Below are 10720 nucleotides of genomic sequence, written 5' to 3'. Positions count from 1 at the left end.
TATATAGTAACATCGTGCAAAAGAAATAAACTGAGGAATGTAGGTAGACATAGTAATGGACAAGTGGGCTTGTCAAGAATGGACACTGTGCAAAAATGTCTGCGCTTGCGCAAGCAAGTATATTTTCTGACCAAGTAATCTCGACCACAGGCTAGCAGAACGAACTGTTCTTGCCATGCCTTTCCTTTATTTCGTTTCTCCCTTTCTCTCTGTAAAGCGCGGAGCTTACATTGAGGAGGGACATTCCCGCAGACATTTTTGGAAAAGCCTTTTGGGTGCTCGTGCGCCTTCGCTGGAATGTGCGGGGGTGAAAGCGCTTAAAGCGGGAAAAGCAGTCTGTGAACGAGAGTTTTCGGTTGGAATATGTCCTTGCAGGAAAGCCACTTTACAGTTTTTTGCAAACTGACCATTAGGGTACAGTCCACAAATAAAGTTAAATATCTCTGATTGGCAAACTGAGCCTATGCATTTACAATGAAGCCTGCGCGTGGCACCCGAAATGCATGGCGCGCAGGTGCGTGCGAACGCTTAGAAACGCGTCGTATACGTTTCTCAGGAAAAATAAAACCGAAAAGCTGGTGGAACAGGAACATACGCGAAGCCATCGATGAACGACAGAAAGCATCACGAGAGCACAGGCAGTCAAAAGAAGCGCAGTTGCCGCAGGATGAAGTAGACAGAAAATGGTAAATATATACCGGGAGAAAAAAGTCTATGGTTCAAATACTGGTTCAAGCATAGAGTGAAAGTGACAGCGAACCTTAGTTGTAAGAAATAAATGAGAAAAAGAAGGCCGCACCTAGATTATCTTGAAACTACATTAACTTATTAGGCAGTAAGTCTGGAATACAATCACTTAGTAGTAAGTGGTTCGTATGGAAAAGGAAAGGTTGACGCTATCTTCTGCAGCCCTTGAGGGAGCACGGCTCAGCGCCAACAATCACTTATCCTAGACGAAGATTGGCACAAACTGGAAAGGGACGTGACATTAAATTACGTCCGAAAAATAACAGCCGAATCATTTGAAGGCAATAACGAGGTGGTGTTCGAAAAAAAAAAAAAAAACAGTAGCGTGAACGAGAACCAGATGCAAAAGGAGCTGGTAGGGAGAAATTTCAACTGGAAGAAAGCCGAAGAGAAAATTCCTAAGCGCACTGCCACAGGGCTAGACAAGACAGTGGCGTACCAACCATTTGTTGAGTGGGGGGGCAGGCCGCAAGAAATCTGACCTCTCTCTCTCTCTCTCTCTATATATATATATATATATATATATATATAGAGAGAGAGAGATTGAGCGAATTACTATTACAATAGGTGAAAGAGCCTGAGAATGCATCTGTCAGTTATTGTTATATTTAACAGACATATACCTATTTCTCAATCACACAGTGACCATCGCGGCCTCAAAAATTGTTTGAATTTGCATTTATTTATTGCAACTATATAAAATTTCAAGATGCAGGAACAACAGGCAATGAGTGTCTCACAGAGGTCTCGGATACCGCCCAGTAGCAGCAGTAGAGCGCACATAAAAGTACATTTGCTACAAACAATATTAATAATTAAACGTACTTGGCATTTAAGATGACAGCCTAAATGTATCGCTAGTTTAGGTAATAATATTGTTGAAGTTCTACGCAACAAAGTACAATAAATATAAATTACTTGCAATATTCATTAGAAAAAAATGACAGCAGATGTGTGCGACAACCCGATTTCCAGCGAAGCTGTTTCTTTCGAACGGTTGCAATAAAGCTTTCAATTTCTTGTAATATTGCATACATTAAAAAGTTGCTCGTATATGACTATCATTTGAAGCTTTGCCCGCAAGTAATCCCTTGGAGCACTTCTTGTTGGGAATTTTCTTAAAAGGCCAGTAATTCATCAACACACATGTTACTTCGACATAACATTTACCATGGTGCCCTCCCTCTCTCCCTCCCTGCCTCCTACCCTCGCCCTCCTTACTCAATTTCCGCTTGATTTGATATCGGTTAAGTTCACAATTCTGCCAGAGCTACGACATAAGTTCGTTGTTTCGCAAAACACATTCATAAAGCTCCGGATCACGTGCTTGTGTAATTTACTGCAAATGTAATTAGTCCCCTGTCTTTAAAGTTTACCTACATATTGTCCATAACGCGCTCTTTACTTTCGCCAAATATAAACAAAACGTCTTTCACCGAGGACATCGCTGAAACCAAGTCTGAACGTGTTATGGCGCCTGAAAATAGGGACAGAAAAAAGACGGTTCAATAATTATTCGCAACGCTTCTAGCTGGATCAGGAACGTAAAAATTTTATCGCACATTGGCAGTTACCATGTCCCCCCTCCCCTTTCCACAAAATATAAACCTGCTGTAACCTATAGCTATGTCGGGATACTGAGAAGCATAGCATATCACACGCTTTAGCAATTCAATAAGAATGTGTTTTACAAAGGCTGTGTATGATCCAACCACATTTAAGTTCGCACAGAGAGCTTCCATAGCATACCACCAATTTTGGCTAAACTTGGTCTTGGTGGCTTTTATAGTTCTGCCATGGCAGCGGGCTCAATTCTTCCCCGCTCGTTAGACACGCTCATAACATTCTAGAGTGCGTGCATGCGTAATTTATTGCGAAAGCCTCAATTACTCATCTACTCTGAACTTCACCTACACATCACCAATTAACTTGTCCTTACAGTCACCAAATAAAACGAAGCTGCCTCCTTTAGTTCAGTGAGGACGCCAGGCGAACCGTTCTATTATATTATGCACGAAAAAGTAAAAATAAATAAAATATGAAGATTCAATAATTATTGGTAACCCTTCTAAATAAGTCAGAAACGTTAAAGCTACGCGATACATTGCACTTAAAATCAGCTTTTCCTTCAAAGTACAGAATATCTGAAACTCTGAGTTCTCTTGGGACATTAGGAAACCTATCAGCAGCGTGATACTTCCGAACAATTGGTATGGTATGATAAAACTTTATTAAGGTCCCTCGGAACGCGCGTCAGCACGTAGCGGGCCGCTGCCACGTCGGCACAGAAAGGCCGAGCCTCTCTGCTGCGTCGCGGGCCCGATGGGCAGCCCATAGCTGTGCTTCCAGATCGGGGCTGCTTAGGGCAGCCTCCCATTTGGACGACGTGACATCGTCGCCGTCGCGTAACGCGGGGCCACCGCCAGAGCATATGTTCCAAGTCAGCTAGGTCTGAGCATAGCTCGCAAACATTGGTCGATTGTATCTCTGGATAGATTCTGTGTACCAGTGCGGGGTTAGGGTATGCCCCGACCTGGAGTAATCTGAGTGCCAACGCCTGTGGTCTGCCTAGTTTCCTATGTGGCGGAGGACATCGTCTCCGTCCCATGTAAAAATATTTGGTAAGTTCGTTATATGAGGAGGGAGGGTCCCGATTGTCCATAACCTCAGCGCCGCGCCACCCGGTAGCTACGCGGTCAACGACTCCTCGAGCAGCTCTGTGGGCCGACACCGCACCAGTCGTTGGGCGCGGCTGATTATAAAATACGTTATCCTGACCTCCCCCTCACCCGCAGGTTAAATAAGCTGATTGTGTTTTGAAATACGGATATAGTGGTCTCAAAACACTGGGCATGATGAAAATGGCGCAAGCTGACATTTGTTAGAGCGGGAACTGCCTAGCGCCAGGCCTTCTTCGCAGCGCGAGTGTGTATGGAGAATCCCGCGTGTCGTCCGCTACAGCGCGCCCCGAGGAGGCAAAAAAAGACAATTCTCACTCTCAAAGCAAGGGGATACGTTGTAGAGAAAGGCATATTACTCACATGGCCACTCTATTAAGAAAGAAAATGTAGCGTCAGCTGTAGTTTTGCTTGCCCCCCCCCCCCCCCCCCCACACACACACACACACACTTTTGAAAGCGGGCACGTTCCCGAAGGCTGCATGGTGGAAAGTCCAACAAAACTACAACTGAAGCTAAATTTTCTTTCTTAATAGAGTGTCCATCTGAGTAATGCTTTTCATTACTACGTATCCCGCATACTTTGCCCCCCTCCCACTTTTGACAGGGCGGGGGGCAAGTGCCCCCTTGCGATCCCGGTAATTACGCCTATGAGACAAGATTCCCATTAGGCTGATTAATGAACTAAGACCAAAAGGTAAGGAAGCTCTGTTGAAAGCGGCAGAAATAAAGCTTACAAGATAGGCAAACGCCGCATAGTTGGCGACAAAGTAGAATTAATTTAATTTATAAAGGTAAGGGGGGAAAAGGTCGAATTAACTCGTATAGACCGTTGACCGTTGTATCGGTAATATAAAGGTTAGCAATGCACGCGATTAATTAAAACTGCAAGCATGGGCAGAACAAAATTGCATTTTGGGAGAATTTCACTATGGCTTCAGAATCGGTAGGTGTCTGGATGATAACTGACTTAAATTCTTTCTCAGTGTATTGAAATATCTAGAAAAGAAAGGAAACGGTTATATGTGGCTTTTTTAAACATTACCGGAGCGTATGGCAATGCAGACCGCAACACTTTGTGGGATATTCTGGACCGGGAAAGTTTAAGCAACGGCTGTATACAGCTTTTGAGGGAGAATCAGCTAGAAACTCCCGTTTGCGTTGAATTGGAAGGAATGAGGGGCAAGGAGAAAGTTGATATCACCAAGGGACTGAGACAGGGGTGCCCTTTATTCTCGCTGCTGTTTATGATGTACATGGCAAGGATGGAAATGGCGCTAGAAGGAATAAATATCGGGTTTAATCTCTCTTACAAACGGGCGGGCACAATACTGGAGCAGCAGCTTCCAGGGTTGTTTTATGTCGACGACATTGTGTTGTTTGCTCATTTGCAAAGTGATATGCAACGTCGGGCTAATGTCTGTGGACAGGAAGGTAAGAATTTAGGGTTGAAATTTAGCGTTAAAAATCACGTTTTATGGTATTCAATGAAAACAGTGAAAATACAGTGTCAATATACAGGGCCAGGAATTACACCGGGTAAAAGAATACAAATACCTTGGTGTACGAATAAACGAAGGCACTAGATATATGAAAACTCGGGAAGAAAGAACAATAGCACAGGGGAAGAGAAACGTGGCCATAATGAAACATGGCGATACAATAGGTACGAGGTACACCAGGGTATGCGGAAAGGTGTTATGGTTCCAGGACTTGCATTTGGAAATGTGGTTGTTGGAAATGTGGTTGTTTGCTTGAAGTGAGGGGTACAATCAGGACTCGATGGCAACCAAAGGTCAGTGGGACGTCTCGCATTGGGCGCTCACGGGAAGGCTAGAAATGGAGCTGTACTGGTTGATATGGGCTGGAAAAGTTTTGAGCTGAGGGAAGCTCAGAGTGAAATTGATTTCGAAGAATGACCGAGGAATATGAAAGAAAGCAAATAGGTTACGACAGGGGGTGTTAAATTATTTGTACGCGAAAAACGTTCGACTCACAGTGCAGGGAAGGAACTAGGAAGCTTACCAGCAAGTATGTGACCGGCATAGTAAGCAACGTGGCAACAAAGAACGTCAGACGCTAAGTCAGAGAGGCTGAGACGATCTCATGGGTGGCGGCAATGTTGAATAAACCTGCCATGAGTAACTACGTAGGAGGTAAAAACGAAATCAGGAAATAAACAATTTATGATAAATGAAAGGGAAGCTCTTTACTTTTCGAAGCGAGATCAGGAGGCCTTAGAACGCGTAGTTATGAAGCGAGGTACACCCAGGATGAAGACGCATGTGCTTGCTGCGGAAAAGCTGGGGAAAAGATGGAACATGTTTTATTAGAATGTGAAGATATCTCCCCAGCTATCGGTTTAGGCTCCTCTGGCCTCCTTGAAGCCCTTGGGTTCAGTGATAGCAAGATGTCCGCAGTAGAGATTAGTAAAAGGCGATTGCAGGTTTGGTGGCAGAAAAGTAGGGGAACCCCAAACAACGGAGGCGTACAAAAACAGAGTTCCCAATAGTAGTTCATAAAGTTTGATGCTGTGTTTTTTTTTAAAACTTGGGTGGGACATTAGACAAAATAAGAACAAGAGCTTGTGGGCGCAACACACCACCCCGTTACAAAGGGGACGCTCGTAACATCCATTCACCCGGAGGACCTGAAACCATTCACCCGGAGGACCTAAAACGGGCGTACGCCCGTTTTAGCGCAAGGGTCGACTGGAAGTATCGGCGTGTGAACGTTGTCGGCACAACGTGCTAATCGCCGCCTTGTTTCTGTACAGTGGTAAAGAACTGAAACGCGGACAATTTCGAAACGACTACAACGCCTTATTTCATTTCCAGGTTCACCAGCTTTGCAAGAGTGGCTTCACTTATAATTCAAATTGCGCACTTGGTACTGCCCCATCTTTAGAAACCGACTATGCAGAGCAAGTTCACGTCGCACGTTTATGTAATTACGCCTAAAAAATCTACGTTGCTCTTCAGTTTATGCACTGCACACCTATTTCCGTTTAGTGACAGCATGCTTCGTGATAGCGAAAATGCCTAACACTTGTTGCGTGCCTGCGCGTCGGACAAATTGCAAGGGTACATAACTAATGTTATTTGTGTACTAAACGAATTCCATAAGTAATAAGGAACAAAGCTAAATAAACTGGCGATATATATAACTAACTAAAGTATCCAGAACTTAAATGAACTAAATAATACCGAACCTAACAAAGCTGACTGAACTGAAGCTAGCCTTTCCTGGCTATCGGTCCAGATACCTGTATAATTATATTTATGTGAAGAAAAATAAATCACTTACACTTGCAAAAAAAAAAAGCTAATTGTCGAACTCATAGGCGACCAAGCTTAATAATTATCTAACTGAAATAACAGAACTAATCAGTTTTTTTTGTTGCGTTCGCGGTAACTGATTGTCATAGAAAGGGGCAGGAATCCCGTCACTCCGCTGTTGTGCAGGTTTTTGTACCTTGCCCTAAAAAAAAAGAAAAAAACCCGGAAGCAGGTGGAGCACGAACCCACGCCTTCGCATTCCGCGTGCGATGTTCGTACCGAGTGAGCGACCGCGGCGCCGTTTCCCCACCCACCTTCTGAGGTTTTTATGCTTATCTGCTAGAATTAAGCCTGGGAGTGTTAGCCAGCGCCACCACTCACAGCCTTTGCGGCGTATGTGGAACAGCGTTTCTGCCGGAGGCGTCACGTGTACGTGATCTTCTTTGTTCAGGGCAACTTTTTTTTTCATCCACTTTCATCTTCCAATAATGTATAATTTCTTTAATTATAAGTACAAGTATTTTCCCCATATGCTGTCATCGTTGTCTTTGTTGGCTTCTTATGATATGACTTAAGTAACCTAACTTACAACAAATATAATATTTAAACTAAGTACGTAATTACCCACTAAACTTGTAATAACTAAGTTAGCTAACCTAAACAATACCTAATAAATCAAACCAAACATAACTATTCCGACGAGGTTATAAATACTTAACTTACTTAACTAACTACCCAGGTAGCACAAACCCATCTAGAAGACGTCTACATTTGGGCTTATTCAAGCCAAGAGGTTGTCTACAATCCGGCTTGTACAAGCTGAGCAATAGCCTTAGAACTCCACAAGCACTCCTGAAGCCAAGCTAATGCTCCCTCCGTATTCGTCTTGGGGAAGTCTTGGCAAGCTGTTCGTTAGACTACGTGTAGAACTTACGTATGAAGGCTTATTTTGCTTTCCCAAGGAAATATCTGCAAAAATTTGCTAATAATTTGCTTGTTGTCTACTAATTCAGATTGCTGGTATATGTATGCTTTTCATGGAACCGGCGACATGTCTCAGATTTTGTAGGAAATATGCAGCTGCCTTTTCAAAATATTGCATTGTTGCTCGTTCATAGGCAGCCTTTTATTAAAAAAAATGTCCAAGACACAGAAAAATCAGCAACATAAAAAATTTATTTTTTCCAACTATGTAAAGTGACTAGAATATATGGTGGCAGTCCCAGTGTCTTCTGAAGCCTGTTGACCTGTATCAGTAAAAAAGAAAAAGGCAGGTTCATCTAGAGCACTCAAAACCAGTAAAGAGAGACTAAATACTTTAAGTACAAATGCAACCGGCGTTTGACATACTGCAGAAAAACTTGCAATGACGCTAGATAAACAGAAAAAGGCCTTGCCCCATTGACAGCTTTCAAGGGTATAGAACAGTACAGGTTCTCTAATGCACACACCACTTTAACCACCACAAGGGTGATGTGCGTGTTAACCATAGCAGTTGTGAAACTGAAATTTTTTTATGACCACAGTTAGCACTAAGGATGCACAGCAGCTTGTTTTCTGCCAGGTTTCAAGTGGCTGTCACAAGAATGCATGCACAATGGCATAAGAACAAATATACAACAAAAACAAGCACCATCACTTAGGGGTGAAAAAATATATATGAGAAGTGAAGCAAGACCATCAATAACTTGGCGGCATAAGAATGGTGGTAGAATATTTGTATAACTCACTCTATAATTTGAAACTTCTATGCATGTTCCACCAAAGTATGCGCTACGTTCTTTTGGTGCCTGGAAATAAAGAATAATTATTATAGCTTACCACTACGTTCTTGCAGGCACTGCAATGACTTCGCTAGCTTAGACCATATGCTCTGGCGTTGCCCCTCGTTACGAGGCACGGAACAAATAAATGAGGACAAGTGGCTCTCCGCTATCAAGAGCCCCGATGCCGGGGCGCAACTATGGGCTGTCCAGAGGGCCCACGATGCGGCGGTCGGGCATGGCCTGACTGTCCCAACGTGGGAGCGGCCCGCTGCGCGCTGAGTCGCGTACCTCAGGACGTTCATTAAAGTTTTACATCCATCATCCATCCATTACCACTACGTTGCATCCCGTAAACAAGCAGTCCTGAACGTCAATTGTAACTGCAATAATTGCATTCTAGACTCTACTTTAGGTTCCCAAAATTTAATGGTCTAAATTATAACCTATCAGAAAGTATACTTCCCTATGACCACAGTAATGCATGGTGTGGAAACAGCATGCATATATGGTTCTTGGAAATTACATCGCTGCTGACAGTTGGCATAAACACATTTTAGAAAGACAAAGTATTAATCTTACATTGTGCACTGCAATGACTCCTATATAGAACCAACAGCCAAGTTTAACGTGATGTAAATGGCTACATTACCTAGGTGATAACATAAGAATATTTCTGTATAAAAAAATAACTTAACGAGCTTAATGTAACATGCTGACCTCTTAGCTGCTCGCAGACTGCAATTTTTCAGCCAGGCAGCTGCTGCTTGACGAATGGCATGGGTTGTTGCATTTGCACTCATAGGATCACTTCGAATCGCCTCTGAAATACCAAACCACTTAGACAATGCAAATAGCACACAATATCAGCTTTCCAACTGACATTCAACCCATTACCTGCTACTGACACTTCTGAAATTACATATCGTTACTAAGGTATCGGTTTATTGACAAGATGAAAATACATGCATGTAGCAGCTGAAGGGATAACTACTCCAATCCAATCAACCACCAAGGCCATGCACCCACTCCACTTCTTTCGTTGGTACCACTGCACATTGCTGCGGAATTTTCTTTGGGGCCCACAAAGCTCGCCTAGTAAGCTAAAGGTGGTTTTTACTAGATATACACTAAATAAAATTTTGTGACAAATCTGTTCTGCAGTAGACTGCAAGGTGGAGGAAGGTTCATGAAAGAGAGAAATGTCATTCACCCGGCTATAGTTATAGTCGCATGGACATTTTTTTTTCTATGAATAAAATTTGTCCACAATTTAAAAAAAATTCCAAACACCGCATATTTTGAGAGTAAGTCACTACACTGATGCAGACAAACAGCAGCTCTGTAACCTTACCTTCAATGACACTGTACACATGCAAGTCTCTTAGGCTCTTTTTTTGCCGCTGGCCTAGTGTGCTGAACTTCGCTCCCAAGTCGTCTGTGAAGACAGCGCGCAGAATGCCTGCAGTGAGGCTTCTTAAATCCCGGCGCCCAATGAGTGAGAGTCGTCGTATCTGGATTTAAAAAAAGCACCCATACATGGAACATGGCTATTCAATAAATGTACTAAGGCAGGAATGAAAGCCCCATAAACCGTAAGACTGAACAGCAAATCACACTAAACAAGCATGCTTTCAAGATATTGTTATTACAGCAATTTGCACACATTAAATCAGAAAAAAAGTGTAAACAGCCATATTATAAAAATAACTAGAGACTATTACGTATACATCAAAAAACGTAAAGCCAGAAATAGTAGATATAATAATGCGGACACTTCATCATGCATTGAAAAGCATTAGCTTTACCCAACACAAGTTATTTATAGAAATTACCACGTACTGTAATTTTATAAACCTTACAAGGTGAGTTCGAAGGGCAGGATCAGAGCTCAGCCTGGACTCCAAGGTAGCCAGATTTTCCATGTCCCCCAAGGGCAGGTTGCAATTGGCCACTCCCATTTCACCATTTTCATTCGGAATACTAAGAGCTGCTAGCAACCTTTCATTTTGATGTTTTACAGTCTTCACGTCTCTCATTATTACGTAAATGTCTGAAAGCACTGAAATAAAACAAGATAGGAGTCATGAACATTTTGACAGCTAGGACAGATGCTAACAGTGCTGCACGATGCATCTTCAGCATGTATAACTGTGCAAACCTTTTTTTTCAAAGCTGGTACTGCTCCTAGCAGTGATTGTTCGATCCTGCACCACTTGATTTAGTGCAAGGTCCCATCCCAGCTCCTCGGAAA

At 42.9% G+C, this 10720-nt stretch overlaps 1 long non-coding RNA gene across 1 annotated transcript; it reads right to left on the bottom strand.

The window, feature by feature from the left end:
- Positions 1-8178: 8178 nt before the first annotated feature.
- LOC125946545 (uncharacterized) lies at positions 8179-10086 on the bottom strand. Its single transcript, XR_007467653.1, has 3 exons — positions 9821-10086; positions 9187-9289; positions 8179-8493 (listed from the first exon to the last, which is right to left on the bottom strand). It is a non-coding gene; the product is annotated as an uncharacterized LOC125946545 (long non-coding RNA).
- Positions 10087-10720: the final 634 nt, after the last annotated feature.

Source organism: Dermacentor silvarum, chromosome 7, assembly GCF_013339745.2.
Source record: "Dermacentor silvarum isolate Dsil-2018 chromosome 7, BIME_Dsil_1.4, whole genome shotgun sequence".
In the NCBI taxonomy this organism is placed as follows: domain Eukaryota; kingdom Metazoa; phylum Arthropoda; class Arachnida; order Ixodida; family Ixodidae; genus Dermacentor; species Dermacentor silvarum.
This window is presented reverse-complemented; position numbering and strand designations above follow the sequence as displayed.